Source organism: Marmota marmota, unplaced genomic scaffold, assembly GCF_001458135.2.
Source record: "Marmota marmota marmota unplaced genomic scaffold, marMar, whole genome shotgun sequence".
NCBI classification, from domain to species: domain Eukaryota; kingdom Metazoa; phylum Chordata; class Mammalia; order Rodentia; family Sciuridae; genus Marmota; species Marmota marmota.
The window spans coordinates 29,677,855-29,695,601 of record NW_026000037.1 but is presented as its reverse complement, the minus strand read 5'-3'; positions in this window follow the sequence as shown (position 1 = coordinate 29,695,601).

Here is a 17,747-nt window from a genome sequence, read left to right as displayed (position 1 = left end):
TTATAAATCAGCCTCCTTATATCAGAGAAAACACTGGGCATTTTGTTTTTTGTTTTTTTTTGGTATTGGCTTACTTCACTTAGAATTATATTCTCCAACTCCATCCATTTACCTGCAAATGCCATGATTTTATTCTCTTCTGATGCTGATTAATATCCTATTGTGTATATATACCACATTTTCTTTATCCATTCATCCACTGAGGGGCAACTAGGTTGGTTCCACAGTTTAGCTATTGTGAATTGTGCTGCTATAAACATTGATGTGGCTATGTCCCTGTAGTATGCTGTTTTTAAGTCCTTTGGGTATAGACCAAGGAGTGGGATAGCTGGGTCAAATGGCAAAGTTCCATTTTGAAAGCAGAGAATAGCCCTCCTCGGGCATCAGTCATCCCTTCACCTTGATCTTGGACTTTATAGACTCATGAGAAATAAATATGTTGGTTTTAATTTACCAGTCTGCATTTTTTATAGGTGCATAGATTAATACAGAACCCACTGCTTCTCTGAACACACTCTCTATGTTAAATGCTACTATTGGTTGTTGACATACAGGGACAAAATCCTATGAGTTTAAATGTAGGAAGTGGAAGAGAAAAGCCTGAAGACTCTTTAAGAGGAAAACAAACAGTGACATGGAGGTAAATCTTTGAACATTTACAAGATGCTAGTACAGTAGGTAAACGTGTAAAGTGGCCCGAAAAATTCTTCAACAGGATTGAATTTACCTGAAAGCTTACACAGTAAGTTATCTGACAGAGGCTCAAAATTAGGCATGGAAAATATTTTGGTTTTTATACCTCTGCTAAATGGACGGTTGTATCTATGAAATACCATACCTGTTAAAACACTTCTAGTGCTTTTTATTTCTTGACATTGAATAGAAAACTGTGAGAGACAGGATCTTTGAAATGCCTGATCATTACTTTCCCTTCAAGTTACTGTTTCATTCCTAGAAGTTATATCCTTTAATGATGTAGAGGCCAGCTGCCAATAATTTACATTTTGGCAGAACCATCCCATCTCATTAATTCCTACTTATTCTTTTTATGTCAACTTAAACTTCTCTTCCACATGGAAACTTTCCATGACCATTCCAGATTAGGTTTAAAGGCCCTGAAATACATGTTTTAGGCACTTACCAAACATTTTTTATAGTTCTTTATTGAATTATTCATTTTCTTTGAGGGCAAGGTCATTGTTTTTGGGTTGCCACTGCCTATCCAGTGCCTAATACGGCACTTGACACATTGCAGGCATTAAAGAATGTGGATTTCTCTACATCATTAAAAATCTGTTGAAATCTGCAATGACAGTCAAATTTTAACAGCTAATACTGTCAAACCTCCCTCCCCCCATTTCTCTACATTCAAAAACCTTATTTCTGCCACACATCTGCATATCATTTATGAAAATTGTTTTTAAAGAATCAACTTGGAAACTATACTGCTTTCTATTTCCTGGGTAACAAAATAAGACCATGATGTGTAAGAGTGGCAATGATAAACTGGATATGTGGATATTGGATTGTTATACAAAGCCAAATGCACCGCACATATGCATTGGTTTCTTTTGCATAAGACAGAAGGTGTGGTCAAACAATAAAAGATCATGGGTTTTACAAGTTGGCAAGTCCAGAGAGTATGTTAGCTCCAGTGCTTCACAACTTATTGATATTAAAAATAACTTACCTGGATGTCTACTTCTTAATAGGAAAAATGGGACAAAATACCACCTACTTGTCTCTTTGTTAAATAAGAGTTTGTAGCTCATACTTCTAATTCTGCATATGGGAGACAACAGCTGAACTAATTTCTTAAAGACACATTTACTGCCTGAAAAAGGCCCTGTTACCTTTCATCTTCCTATGTTCAAGCTCATTGTTGATTATAATAATCCAAGTTATAATTCTTTCTCTTCTTTTGTACTCATGGTGTGTTATATAACATTTACTAGGCTGCTGGTGATTAATTTATGACCTTGTTTCACCACCCAAACACAAAATTTAGGCCATATCTTAAAAGCAGGGAATTTCCCTTGACAGATCATGCTAGTAAGCATTTAAAAAATGCACCTCCTCTGAACCCAGGGAGGCAAGGTCTGTAGAATGCCAGTATCTCAATCTCTCATCCTGCTTAAAGACCTGGTGCAACATGGAGTTAACCAAATGGAAGTGCTGATACAGAGGTATTTCATGATGAAACTTTTGACTAAAAATATAATTTCCCTGACTTTTAATCCCACCACTCTAAATTGGGGGCAAGAAAATAATTATGTATGGTCTTTAAATCAATTATTATATTAAAAAAATCAACTGGATACAAATCAATTATCCATTTTTTGATTAAAATTTCTGAAATTGTATTTCCACAGCCTTCTAGATAAAGTGCCAGCTCTGTGGTTTCAGGTAGCTTTCTGGGATCTGGTCTTTCCCTTTCTCTCCTACCTGAAAGTCATCCCCATTTTATACTATGCTCCAGCCATGTTGAAATACTTGTGATTTTCAAATAAACTGTTCTCTCTGACCCAACTCTTCTCAGTAAAGTTCATCACTTTCTCCCACTAGACCTTGCACTTGAGTTAGCTCATTTAACAAATATTTATCAAGAGCCTTTCATGTTCCAGTGACAGTAGGAGGTTCTTGGAAAGGGCAGCATTGAATACATGACCTCTTTTCTCAGAGAGTTTGAGATCTGATAAAGGGAACATGTAGATACATAAAAGCTGAAAGATGATACAGTAGAGATGCAGATGGCACACAATGGTGGAAATGAAAGATTCTGAAGACATCAGCAGATTTGGAGATAGATACAGGAGTTGACAGTTGAACTGAGTCCTAAATGAGAGTAATAGACTGAGAGAGCTGTGGAGGAACTTAGAACTGTAACACAGCCTGGAGTGTCAGGAAAAATATTTGGAAGAACTACAAAATAGCAGAATAGCAGTTAGAAGTTAATAATGTGGGTAGGAATCACAGGTCTGAGTCTGGTTTCTGAGTCGGGCTTCATTTTCTCTGTGTGTACATCCTCTAAGTTCTCTCAGACTCAATCTCCTCATCTATAAAAGCCATCAAAAACACTTTTCCACAGTGTCAGGAAAACTAAGTGAGAACACATAAAGCACTAGCTTGAACATTCTAAGAGGTCAAAAATATTACTTCTTAGCCTACACCATTATTCTGGAGGCTCTGACATTGTGTGATGGGAAGGTATATAATAAACATATAAAAAGATAGAGAGGCACCAGCCTAAAAGGTAGGTGTGCCATAAATTCTAGACAACAAAGTAGCTCTTTAAGGTTTCCACATCCCAGTCCCAGAAGCTGTGAATGTTTGATTATATTGCAAAAGGAATTTAGGAGATATAATTAAGGATCTTGAGTTGGGCAGGGCATACTGAATTATCTGGGTGAGCTTCATGTGAAAACAGAGATTTAGAAGGGGAATATGGAATCAAGAGAGTCAAAATTAGAGAAAAACTCATCAGAAGTCAGGTTGAAGAAGGAGAATTTGAAGAGGGAGGAAAGCCCCATGAATTAGGGAAAACTGGCAGCCTCTGGAAGCCGGAAAAGGCAGGGGATCACAGTCATCTAGAGCCACTGGAAAGAGTATAGCTGTGCTAACATCTTGATTTTAGAACTTCTGACCTCTAGTGTTGAGGATAAATATTTATTTATCCATTATAGGATAAATATTTATTTTTTAAGTCACTTAGCTTTGATGATTTGTTAAAGCAGCAATAGAAAACTCTAATGCATAGAAACATATTATGGACTTATACTTCATCCTATGATCGATGGAAATCCATTACAATCTTCATAAAGAAATCATGCTGTCAGATATGCAATTTAGAAACAATATTATAATTGCAATCAAAAATTTGGATTGGATTCTTGACAAAGTTCCAAAACATAGTTAAGAAAAGATAGCTTTTTAACAAATGGGAAAACAAGGCAAACTTTTATCCACAAGTGGTAGAATAAGACTAGATACGTTTCTCTCACCCTGCACAAAAGTAATCTCAAAATGGATCAAAGACATAGGAATTAGACCCAAAACTATGCAGCTCCTAGAAGACAATGTGTGGTTAACACTTCAACATACAGGCACAGGCAACAACTTTCTAAATAGGACACTTAAAGCTCAGAATGTAGTTAGTAAACAAGATGACATTGTTATCAGCAGAAATTGGGATCCAATCCATCTCCCGTGGTGATGAAGAATTAACACCAGGGATGTCAAGGTAAGCAAGAGCTACAAGTTTTATTTAAAGGAGACTGAGAGGCTCAGAATTCCCAGTGTGGTACATGGAAGGGCCAAGAATGAAAAGGGTCTCTGGGCATAGGAGGGGAAGTCAACTGACCTTTTGTAACTCATTCTTCAGATTTTAATTGGTACTTGGAGCTCAGGCTGACTTGCATAATTGTCTTTTGGTGAGAATGGAATCTATGTCTCTTTAGGGAAATAAATGTTGTTGCTTGACATGCTGGAGCATATTCCAAAGGGTGGCCTTAACATCTGCCCTCCTTATTAACCCTCACCATGTCTTCTTAATCTGACTGCCTATTTCCCCTACCTTAGCAACAAATTAAAAAGCTTCTCCACAGCTTAGATGTTATGGTTTAGATACGTGATGTCTACCAAAAGCTCACATGTGAAACAGTGTAAGAAAGTTTAGAAGTGAAATGACTTGGTTATGAGAACCTTAACCCAATCAGTAAATTAATCCCCTAACAGGGATTAACTGGTAGTAACTGTAGGCAGGTAGGGTGTGGCTAGAGAAAGTGAGTCACTGTGGGCAAGACTTTCGGGTTTATATTTTTCAGGGTGGGGACACTCTCTGCTTCCTGGTGCCATGCTCCCAGTTGATTTCCTCTGCCAACTCTTCCACCATATGTCCTGCCTCACTCTGAGCCCCGAAGAGTGGAGTCCACTCTCTGTAGACTGAGATCTCTAAAATAGTAAGTTGCCAAATAAACTTTTCCTCCTCTAAAATTTTTCTTTTCAGATCTTTGGTCACAAAGCAAAAGAGCTGACTAAAAAGAAGGAAATAATTGAAAATGTGAAGAGAGAGCCTATAAAATGGAAGAAAACATTTGCTAGCCACTCTTCTTACAGAGAATTAATATCTAGAATATATGTAGAAGTCAAAAAAAATTAACATCAAAAATAAAAAAACAGGTACCTCAATTAAAAAATGGGCAAATGAACTAAACAGACACTTATCAAAAGAAGAAAAACAAATGGCAAAAAAATGTGAAAAAAATGTTCAACGTCATTAGCAATTAGAGAAATGCAAATCAAAACTATACTAAAATTTCATCTTATTCCAGTCAGAATGGCTGCAAACAAGAATACAAATAAAGTAAATGTTGGAGAGGATGTGGAGAAAAAGGAACACTTTACACTGTTAGTGGAATTGTAAATTAATAAAAACACCATGAAAATAAGTATGGAGGTTCCTGAAAAGAGAAGGCATGGAACCACCATATAACTCAGCTATCACACTCCTTTGTGTTTATCTTAAAAATTAAAGACCTCATACTAGGGCAGTACATGCATACATTTGTTCACAGCAGCACAGTTTACAATAGCCAAACCATGAAATCAACCTAGGTATCTCTGAATGGATGATAAAAAAATGTAGAAAATATACATAATGTAGTTTTATTCAGCCATAAAAAGGATGAAGTTGTATTATTTGCAAGAAAGTGGATGGATCTTGAGAATATTTTATTAAGTGAAATTAGGCAAACTCAAAAATCAAGGAATGCAATGGTGTATTCCTGTAATTGGAGAGGCTCAGGAGGCTGAGGCAGGAAAATTGTAAGTTCAAAACAAGCCTCAGAGGGCTAGGGTTGTGGCTCAGTTTTAAAGCACTTGCCTAGCATGTGTGAGGCACTGGGTTTGATTCTCTTCACCACATATAAATAAATGAATAAAATAAAGGTCCATCAATGTCTAAAAAAAAAAAAAAAAAAAAACAAGTCTCAGTCTCAGCAATTGACTGAGGTCCAAAGCAACTTAGTACGACCCTGTCTTAAATAACAACAATTGGTGATATTACTCAGTGGTTAAGCACCTCTGGGTTCAATCCCTGGTACCAAAATAAAGTCAAGAAATGTATGTTTCTTTTTTTTCCTCATACGTTAAAGCCAGAGAAGAAAAAGGGAAAGGAAGTTATAGGGGCTGTGGCTCTCATGAAAATCAAATGGAAATCAGTAAAAAAAAAAAAAAAAAAGGAACAGGGTGAAGTAGGAGGGGAGGGAAAGGGAAATACTTTGAATGATATTGGCCAAATTATATTGTTGATGTGCATGCACGAATAAGTACAAACAAATCCTATCATTATGTGTAACTGAAATGCATCAGTAAAAAGTATGGAAAAATTGGGATCAGAGATGAGCAATTCTTTAAGGAAGGAAAATCAGATGGAAAAATTTTTCAGCCTAGACCTCAAAGTAAGCAAGGTTGAATAAAAGAGCTATTAAGCAATGGAATCAAGTTTTATGATCTCTGAAGCTGATATAAATTATAAGTCTATGGGAACAAATATACAAAATTCCTAATGCAAAAGTAAGAATGAGAGCAAATATTCATTCAGAGTGAAAAAAAAACATAAAAGCTTTTTATTTGATAAAGTGATAGATGCCACACCGTGAAATTTTAGAAAAAGATCATATTTTTATAAACTGTTTAACACAACAGTTAATAGTGTTATTTTCCCAATCTTTCCATGTGCCATTCTGAGGCCTTGGAAAAGATTAAGCACACTAGAAGCCCTAAAGCTTAACTGCATTAGTTTAATAGCAAATTTGCTTATGAATTGAATATACAGAACTGGAGATTCAATGAATGGAGGAACAGAAAATAGTTGGGGGAGATGGTATGAGCACCTTGAAGGATGTTGGTTCCTCTCACATAGCATTCAGAGCATGATCATGCTGTAAGTTATCATCTGTCTGCTTAACAAACTGAATTCCTATAGCATAGATACTTGCATCCTGATTGGCACTGTCCATCTGCTCCAGAGCAACTTTTGAGTGAATGATTAAATGTTATAATGGTTCCTTTTTTCCTGAGTAGTATGTTACGATATGAGAAATTATGCCAAATCCTGGAAGAATAAGGATATAGACTTCGGGATGCCCAAAAAATCAGAATAAGTGTTGATATAGAATAGGATCTCCACCTCCAGCAGGATCAAAAAATGTAGTATTAAGATTACGGTCTGTAAGGAGTATAGTAATTCCTGCCGCAAGAACAGGAAGAGATAAGAGTAATAGTACCGCTGTGACTAGTACAGATCACACGAATAGAGGGGTTTATAATATATGCAATTTCAACTGAAACTTGAATGCATATTTTGCATTTTAAACATATGTAGCTTAAGTTTATGTTGTATGATGATATTATATAAAGACATTAGAGGAACTTTTTTGTAAGGTAAAAATGCCTTACCACCACTGTACACCATGAGCTGTAACAGAAAAATATTTTTTTATCACAGAAGTTTTTAATTTAAGAAAAAAGCCTCTAAATGTTCCAAATGACTTTATCCACAAAAAGTTATGTTTAAACACCAACAAATAATTATGAGTATATAAAGTCAATATATATATAAAAATATATATATATATATAATATATATATATATAATTGTAACATGTAAAATAACTGGTAACAAAATTCAACTTGTTTGCAGTATTATATATTAGACTATGAGCTAATTATATTTTCCATTAATTGTTTGGTAATACATAAAGTCTTAGTTTTACTTTGGACCAAGTTCTAAGATTTTAAGTACAAAAATTCAATATATTATAAACTTTATTACATCCAATCTAAATGTATTTATTCCACCAAAGGTGACAATATCCACTCACAAAATATTGTACCAAAAAAATTGTATTCAAATCAGGTATACTGTCTACAATAAGCAGAAATTATGGCATGGAAATAATTATCTTACAGCCTATAGTCAAGTAAATACTTATAAGTCTAGAAAGTATAATGGATGAGAGCTAGAGAATAAATCTTTTCAGTACCAGCTTTCTAAAGCAAACTCAGATAATTAGATAACAATTTTGGTCACATATTTTGTTCAAAATCATTAATGCCATCTAGGTTTTTTGATATAGCATTGATGAATTTTAGTATTGGTAAAAGAATGATCCTTGCAACATATGTCTATTTGCATATGTCTATTTGCATACACAAATGAGAGAGAGCCAAGAGTCACAGTCTTAGATGACCATGAACAAATCAGTCTCCACATGTCATCATGTCAGTTTCAAAGCAATAAAATAGCACAGTATATATATCATATCAGTCTGTAGCAAGTATAAGTACTTGCTTTTTTCCAACCATATACTATGTATAGGATACTGCTTTATGGTGTTAAAGAGGATAACATAATGTCTGAAATTTCAACAAATTCATTAATTTGTAGATCCAATTTGTTATACTCAAGATCAAATTAGGCACTTAGGAAATCATATAGCAAAAGGTTGCAATAGCTGTTCTTAATTTTTGCACCAATTGCTATTAGAATTTGAGACTATATATATTCATTCTAGAGTTCTAGAGTTTGGCAAATATCATTCATTGAGAGATGCATTTCCATTTTGAAATATCGAAAAGGAAAAAAAAAATGAAAGGCATTCTGATGAACAATGTGCCTGATTAAACTGCCTAATACTATTTCTGGTCAGATACAAGATATCACTCTAAGGAGTGATAAGGAAATGAGTCCGATTTTCTTTTTGTGGCTAGGAAAGTAGGTAAGGTGATTCTAAAATGGTTTTGAATGATGCTAGGTTCAGGCAAAATGTGCAGTGACTTCCAAGTAAATGATTTGAATAGGGTGTCTAGCACTTGGATGTGTAAGCTAATCATTTAGAGGTACCTATTACAATCTGTCCATTTTATCTATGATCCAGACTCATATAGTTCTTATATAATATTCCCTTTATATTAAAAATATCAAAAGCATGACTTCACATTCTATGAAGTATTTACTATATATTATCTTGAGACCAGAATAACTTGATTTAATTCCAATTAGCAATTAAATAATTGAATTCTAATTATATCAAATGAGTTCCAGATACTGAGAAATTGCTTAACTAATGTATAATTTATCCACACCAATTAGGGTTACATGATTATATTATGAACCTCACACTAATCCTGTTCCAGAAAGAAGGTTAAAACAGAAAATACTAAATAATAACCCAGATGATGATTTATAGAGAAGTTATGGACCTAAATTAAAAATTAAAAAAGAAAAAATATAGCTTAGTATTCAAATAAAACCCTGCATAGTTTAAAACTGTTAATTACCCTGAGGCGGAGATTTAATTCAATAAATAGAAACAGCCATTTATCTTCAGATGCTATGCTAGTGTATTATATTTCCTAGTGTGGTGGATTAAAATTGAAGTGTGACTGGCATTCTACACTGGTAATTGGAAGATTTTCTTGTCTTTTGTTATATCTAGCCAAGAAATCACTAGAGTGCTTAGGGAAAAAAAAAAAAAAAAACATAGATCCAGTCTCTCATTAAATACATGGAACCAAATATCTACGAGAATTTCTTCTTTTTTATAATCTTATATTTTGGTCCATAATTATTGTCATTGAATAATTTTAAATGAATTGCATGTTGGCTTCTTAAATTTCTAGGATTGTATATTTTAATGATTCTCACAGGATCTCAGAACACAGGAATACAATTACTGAGACATATCTAAAAGTTACATTTTTCTGAGGTACAGAAATCTTTATGCTTATATTCATCTCTCATTCATTATTGTTTTAATAACAAATTTACAATAATTTGGATCACTTTATGAATCTGTGTCAATAAATAAACAATATTTGCCTAAGAAATAAAATACTGATTACTTTTATTCTACATGTGCACTGTTTGTGTTCATTTGCTCTTTAAATATCATCTGACTGTTAAATCCCTGTTCACCTGAAAATAGGTTCACAATGAAATTTATACCTTCAGGGCAAGGTTGGAGTATTTTAACAGAAGTTTGGCAGCTCTGTAATTTATGTTTGCTGCTATGTAAATCAATTGCTATAAAAATAACCAATACTTAGTTTAGGGCTCCATTTTTATTGAGAGCATGAGTCACCCATGCTAATTGGGAAACATGCAGAAAAACAGTTCTTAAACTTCATTTTTAAAAGTTCAACTGTTTTCATTCACTTCAAAAATAATGAAGAATGTTTTACCAAAGCCAAGTCTTCTCAAAGTATAAAATAAAAATGGATTAGAGAAGAGAGTTCTCTCAGGGTCTCATCACCTTCGTCTCTCTTTTTCCTTCCTCAGTGGGAACTGTTTTTCAGCAACCTTGACCTAATGCATTGCTGCTGAGTTTTCTTTCTAGATTCTGTTTCATTTTGCCCCAGTTTTTATTTGCTTATCACTTATAGCTCTTATGTTAAATATATATTTCCTTTAATGGACCCTCCCTCTAAACTTTTCAAAAGTTTTATTTATTTTTTATTTTTAACTTTAAAGTAAGTAGTTCCAGACCAAAAGATTCCCAGAAGTTGCCCTTTTTATTAACTGAAGAAAACTGAATGTGAATTGTTTGAATTGTTTGAGCTTAAACCAAGAAGCTTCAGGGACAGATTGTTACCTTTCTTCGAAATGTTTTGCAGAATCTAGGGCACTCCGGGTGCTGAGTTATCCACTTAAAGAACTCCTTTCTTTGCTCATAAAAAGAGCGGGCAAGCATTTATGAAGCTAATGCTGAAAGGCAGAATAAATCCTTAAATCCTCCTCAACTTAAGACTGTTGAGAAAATAGCTTACTGAGGACTTACAATCTTGTTTCTGAAACACCGCTCAATTTTCCCCAATGGATTGCTTTATTCATAATGTGAAAATTTAGTATCAAAATGTCAAATAAAGGGGAGAATATTATTTCATATAATCATAAACGTTAGCACACAAGAGGGAATGCAAGTTTAGGTACCAAGGGCAGAATTCTGCTTTGGAACAGACTGATTAAATATGACATGTATTAAAAATTTCAACTATGTACACATATATTTTACCCTTCTAAAACAGGTCAAAATTACCATGGCCTATTCAGAATGGTTAGAGGTATATGTATGTAGGTGGATAAATAAATACATGCATACATTATTTGTACATACATACATAGATACATAGGTGTGTGTGTTAAGAAGACTGAAAGAGAAGCACAGAGACATCTTGATCTGACTTGGACTTCTGTCCCTGTACATTATTCCCTTTTTAATTTATCTCTTATTATGCAAAAGAAGGGTAAATGTTGCAAAGAATCTCTGTGTCCTCATTATAGAACTTCAACAATTATCAATGATTTACCATTCTTGTTTCATCTAGTCTACTGCTAATTTTTTTCTGGGAGCATTTTAAAGCAAATTCCAGGTTTCATTTGGATTGGCCTATAAATATTTTGGTCTCTGTGTGTATCTGATGAATAGGTCTCTGTTGAAAATGAAAACTGGCAAGTTTAGACATATCTGATCTTAATGCAAGAATCATATAATCAATCATTCATAACCTTGTTCTTTATTAAGTTTATTGGCATACTGAAGGTCTAAGAAGTGAGGAAATGTTTAACCTGTAAAACGACTATTATTTCTGCTAAAAGAAGAATATGAAAGGTCAAGCTAAAGCCTAAAGGCCTGCTCTGACCTTCCCAGTCCTCCTAAGTTTTCCTGCACTAACCACACTATCTATCAGGTATTTCCCCATTTGATGGCACAATAGATAGAGAGTATTGTGAGAAAGGAGGCGATATTAATATTGGCCAACATGAAACATAACTGGTATTTTGAAGATGATGCAAAATATTTATTTTTCCTATCAAGTTATCTTTGAGTTCATATAACTTACCTTAGATGAGCAACAGATCTTCAGGTCTTAGTTTCCCTTCTTTATTTTCCTAACCTCAGTCACTCTATCCCAATTCCTTTCAGTTGTTTCTTCCTTCCCACCCTTCCCCAGAGTAAATTTCTATTCTGTAATCATGCAGTAATACCTGGAAAGATTCATTCTTTGTTCTTCCTTGGAAAGCCTCTTGGATTTTAGAACAACGTTTAGTTTTTTAAAGATTATATTTTTTGCAATATTGACAATAGGTTGCCAAACAGTGACAAAAACCAAACCAAACCAAAATTTTAAAAAATCCCACAAATCCAGTTATAATTAATGAAATAAAATTAAACTTACCATTAGATAACTATGTACAACTACTAGCCTGGAAAACATTACATAAATATGCTTTAGTCAGCTTTTTCACTGCTATGACTAAAAGATCTGACCAGAACAACTTTAGGGGAGGAAAAATTCACTTAGGGACCCACAGTTTCAGAGCTTTCAATCCATAGACAGCAGACTTTACTCTTCAGGGCTGAAGATAAGGGTGAATATCATGGAAGAAGAACTTGGCAGAGGGAAGCACCTCACATTATAATCAGAAAGCAACCATACAAGTATATACCCCAAAGCCACACCCCCAATGCCCCATCTATTCCAGCCACACCCCACCTGCTTTCAATTATCACACATCAAGTGATTAAACCACTAATTGGGTTAAGGTGCTCACAATTCAATCATTTACCCTCCGAACCCTCTTACATTGTCTCATGTGTGAGGTTTTGGGGGACACCTTGCATTCAAACCGTAACAAAATATCTCGTAGATCTAAAGTTTTTCTGCTTTAAGTGTGAAAAACAATCACATCCTTTTTAGAAGATATATTTTGCAGATGTAGCAAAATTTCAAAATACTCATAACTTTTTTATTGGAAAATAATCTGAGCACAGAAATCAATTTCATATGTTTATTGTCAATACAAGACCTTTATAAAGAATGTTTGCAATAATGCTTTCCATAGTTGTCAAGATTAAAATACAATTGAATATTTAATACTAAAGAATTACTGAAAAAATGATATGATTAAAATGTTTTATGAATTAGTATATGCTAACTATATACGAATTGACTTAAAAGAACTTCTATGAGGTATGGTTAAGAGAAAAAGCAACATTGAGACTAGTAGACATAATTTCATTTTGTCAAACAGTGAGTATATTCACAAACACATAATCATTCATATAGAACCTAGAGATATACATGGAAAACATTATGAAGGTGGGAGACAGGGACAACAGTTTCAGTGATTATATAAGAGGATGAATGGGGAAAGAAAGGAAACTCACCATAAATAGTATGGTTCTATTATGAAAACATATATATTTGTGAATACATAAATATGTTCTAGTGTGGCTATCGGAAATAATGACTATTTCAGGGCACTTATTCATTATAGTGAAGATTTACTGGTCATTTAATTAGTGAGGAAGGGGAAAACAAGAAAAGGAAGGGAGAGTGGGGAAGGCTTGCTTGGCCATGTTGGTTGCCCATTTGAGGCCAATGGTTGTGCCTCCAGAGAGACTAGATAATGTTTGTGTGACCTCCCCTAATAATTCTTAACCTAATGGTGTGAGTGCAAAGAAGTTAAATGGTTTTAACATGAGTTTAGGTTTTGCCCTACACAGGTAATGGAAGGCAAGAAATGCAAAGAGGTTAAGATCATTTACAACAAAGTGATTATAATGACAAACCATGGAATCTACTCTAGGCAAAGAATAAAATGTAAATGGAGGATAACTGGTAGAATAAACCCAGCAAAATCAATGATGTAAAAATTTTGATAAAGTCAATGAAAATTCACATGAGGATCTTGATTGAATTGGAAGTAAAGAGTATGTCAGAAGCTTGAAAGCATCCATTAGTTAATATTTATCTAATATTCAGAAAAGCTTTAAGACTAGAGATTTGTAAAATTGTCCACATTTGTGAAAGCTGAAAACATGTTCTAACCTTCTCTCGCACTCTTCCACCTTTAGTGCCTTTTGAGAACTCCAGCATGACTACTGCAGTAGTCACATCACCCAGGTGACAGTCGTCATGTCATCCAGTACTCATGGCGCACAAGGTGACCATAGCTAACTTTCAAGTTCTGTAGGATACACAAAGTCATTAAGATAGTCAGCCTAGAATTTTATAGTGGTTACTAATGCCCAAACTGTTTTATAAATGACACTTGACATATTTATATATATATATATATATGTTTTTAAACATAACTCTGCATACAGAATTTTTTTTAATTGTAGATGGGCACAATACCTTTATTTTACTTATTTATTTTAATGTGGTGCTGAGGATTGACCCCAGTATCTCACACATGCTAGGCAAGTGCTCTACCACTGAGCCACAATCCCAGCCCCAAATTAATATTTTTTGAGAAACTCCAGGTATGTTTGAGTTGACCATGAACCACCTGTGTCTAACTTAGCATATAAACACCTTCTTCTTACAGGCAGGCACAGTGTCTTAATGCTGAACCTAAGTCTCTAGTAAACAGTGCTTTGTGGAATCATGGGTTTGCCCCCTCTCTCAGCATCTTCCATCTCTGGAAGCCACTTCTTTTACGCTGGGCTTCCCCCAACACCTGACATCTTAGGATAGATTTATATTACTATATGGTGTTTGACCTTGCATCTCTGTATTATGAAACTGAGTGAGTCAGCACATTGTCCAAGAGCATTATTTTTGGAAGATACCAGTGCAAAAAAAAAAAAAAAGCTAATATTAAGTAAACTATCTAGAGTAGGAACTATGAACTACCTATATAAGTGCAAACCCAACTCATCCAACACAACTCCCCTTAGCCAGATTCCCAAATGCATGTGACTATGTCACTCCTCTTGCCCTATTTAGAAAAATAGGCAAGTGTAATGGAGGGGATGGTGAAGTGGATAAAAACTGTGAATATTATCAAATATTTTACTTTTACAACTTTTAATGAAATATTTGGATTCATGCATATTGTTAAAACTCTTCCTAGGGTGTTGAAAGAACCTCTTGCCGCGTTAAATAAAGCACATTTGAAATTTCTTATATGTTTCCCTTTTGTTTCTCAGGACTCTTTATCAGGGGATGTACGTGAGAATTAAGAGAATGGAAGTGTTAAATTTTTTAAATATAAAAATATTCATTGCCAACACAGATCCACTTTACATATGCATGTACAATATGTATCTCAATGCTTTGTGCTTAAGAGACATGATAAGATGGTAAAACATAGGAAGCCCTAGCCATGAACAGGCATCTTGCTCAAAGGCTTCTCTGGCACCAGTACTTGTATTTTCCTTTCCTTTGGTGCCCCAGGGATTTCTATCCTGGATTCACAAGCTACAAAGGGCGAAAGATAAACCTTTGCTTTATAAGGATACAATTTAAAAAAAAAAAGGACTTCACACTGTTTTGATAAATATAGTTTAATAAAAAGGAGACAGAGAATTTGATTATCAGATAATGACTTTCCTAACAATTGCCTATGACTACATATTCTAGGGGAGTCTTTATTATGCTGTTTCCCACTATATGTGTACCCCCTTTAATTCCCTGTTTGCAGTAAATCTAATTCCAATAGTTCACCATTTCTTATTCTAATGAAATTCTTTATATGTGGCTTTCTCTGTCCATGCAGTAGTTCTTCCAAACAATTCCTGAAAGAGGGACCGATGGGTCAGTGAATGTGTTCATTTACAAAGTTTGTGAGATGGCCCAGCTGTCCTCCATATGCGACTTTCATAGATAGTTCATGATTATGTATTTTTTGAACAGTTTGCCATCTGGGCTGTTAGGTCACATACAAAAGTTAAGGTAAATGGTTGTAAAAGGGCCTAAAACAGCCCAAGAGAATTTTGGGTTTGAATCTACAACATTCTATATATACACAACCACAATGTTCCAGCTAGCCAAGTTTACCAGTCTGTAGGATCTTTAATATAGATGCAGCTTCTTAGGAAACTCAGTTCACAACTTCATCAGATCCAAAATGCTATTTCCCTAAGAAAACAGCAAATAATTTGTATTTCATGTTCTCCCAGATGTCAATTTTTATCTTGTTTAACTCCCAGTTTTTGTAAATATAACATACACATTTTACATGATTTCTACCACATGATACATAAACTTTCTGAACAGAGCATTTAAAAATGAGATAAATATAAGGTTAACAATAAGAGGTTACGTTATATTATATTATAAATGTATTAAAGTTTTGTTATTACTGATTCTTTTGTGGTCTTCCAATATTATTTTTCCTTACTAAGTGGCTAAGGGTTGAGAGGTAAGATTAAGAATACATTATATCAGTGCTTCTTCTCCATTATTCAACTACTTCACTTTCATCTTTTTAGTTTCACCATGTTTCAAAAGAGAAGAATATGCAATAGTTCCAGAAAAGTGAATGTTTTTGTTTTTCAACAACAACAACAAAAAAAAAATCGAAAACTTAAAACAATTGCCTTTAAAAACACTGTCCGTTTAGTTACTAGAACACTTACCAGGATGAAATTTATGGTATTTTCGGGTTTGTTACAATGTGGATAAAAGTCAGTTCTCAAATTTGCCTTTATAAAAACTTAATCAAGTGTTTAATTATTAAGCTATCTTAACTGAATAGGGTAGATATTTGAAGACTAGAAAGGAATTTGTGTATAATTATTTTCATGCTCAAATACTTCCTTGCTCAGAATTGTACAGTTTGGGAAACTGGTTAAATCTCATTTGTTTTGAAATTAACTGCTGCATCATACTTTCATTGATTAATATAACTTATCAAACTCTGGAGGTGTTGAATTAGTATTTATTTGTATCTGTATTTTTTGAGACAATTATTTAGATGAATATGTTATTTATTTTTTAAATTTTTATTAAGGTTGGACAATTAAAAGTTGGCGAGAAAAATAATATGTAAAATCACAAAATATGTGGAAATACTGCCAGTATCTCACTCCCAGTTGGAGACATTCTCTGATATTTCCAGTGCACTGAAAAGAAAAGCTGCAATCACAGTTCTGTTTTGCCAAGAGCAATGGAACTGTTAGTTCTTTTAAATGAGTGAACCTAAAAAAACAAATTAAGTGAAATTATTACCTTCTTCGCTAGCTGTCAAGAGTTGCAAAGTATTCATTACCAATGACACTTGGTGGAATTCTAAACCCACCCTCTTCAGAATAAGGTCCAACTTCCATTGAAATGCTAATGAAACTAATCAGATTGTTTCTTTTTGAACTTCTTTTTGTGTTTGAGCTTAAACTCTTCTTATCTGAGATGATTTCATTTGTTGATTTATTGTTTGTCAACTTTATATAGTCCCTTGTCCCTAGGGGTGAAAGTAGGCATGAGGGATAACAACACAACAAAAAAAGTTTATTTCAAAGTCTCTAGTTTTTTTCAAAGTGATAAATCTCTTAGATTTTATTTCCACCTGGATGGCTGTGAATTTGGGTGCATCAGAATGTAAAGACTAAATAACTAACAGAAGGGTTGTCAAAGGATTATCATTTCAAAGTTAGACATGGCAGAAGGCAACTCCTGTATTCTGGGAAAACGGCTTTGCTTAAGCTATATTTAGATGGTAGAACTAGCAAGTAAGCAGAAAAAAAAGCTTTGCATGAAGGTTAATTTTCCTATTTAGGAGAGATACTATCATTTGAAACAGGTGAGATATGTTTCATGTGGTCATACTCATTTCATTTCCTAATTTTTTTTCTTAAATACTTTTTATTTTTATACAGACATAAATCTGCAAAAGGCAGTAAAGAGTGTTAAAAGAAAAGAGGGAAAAAATCTTCAGACAAGGTAAATTTAACAGA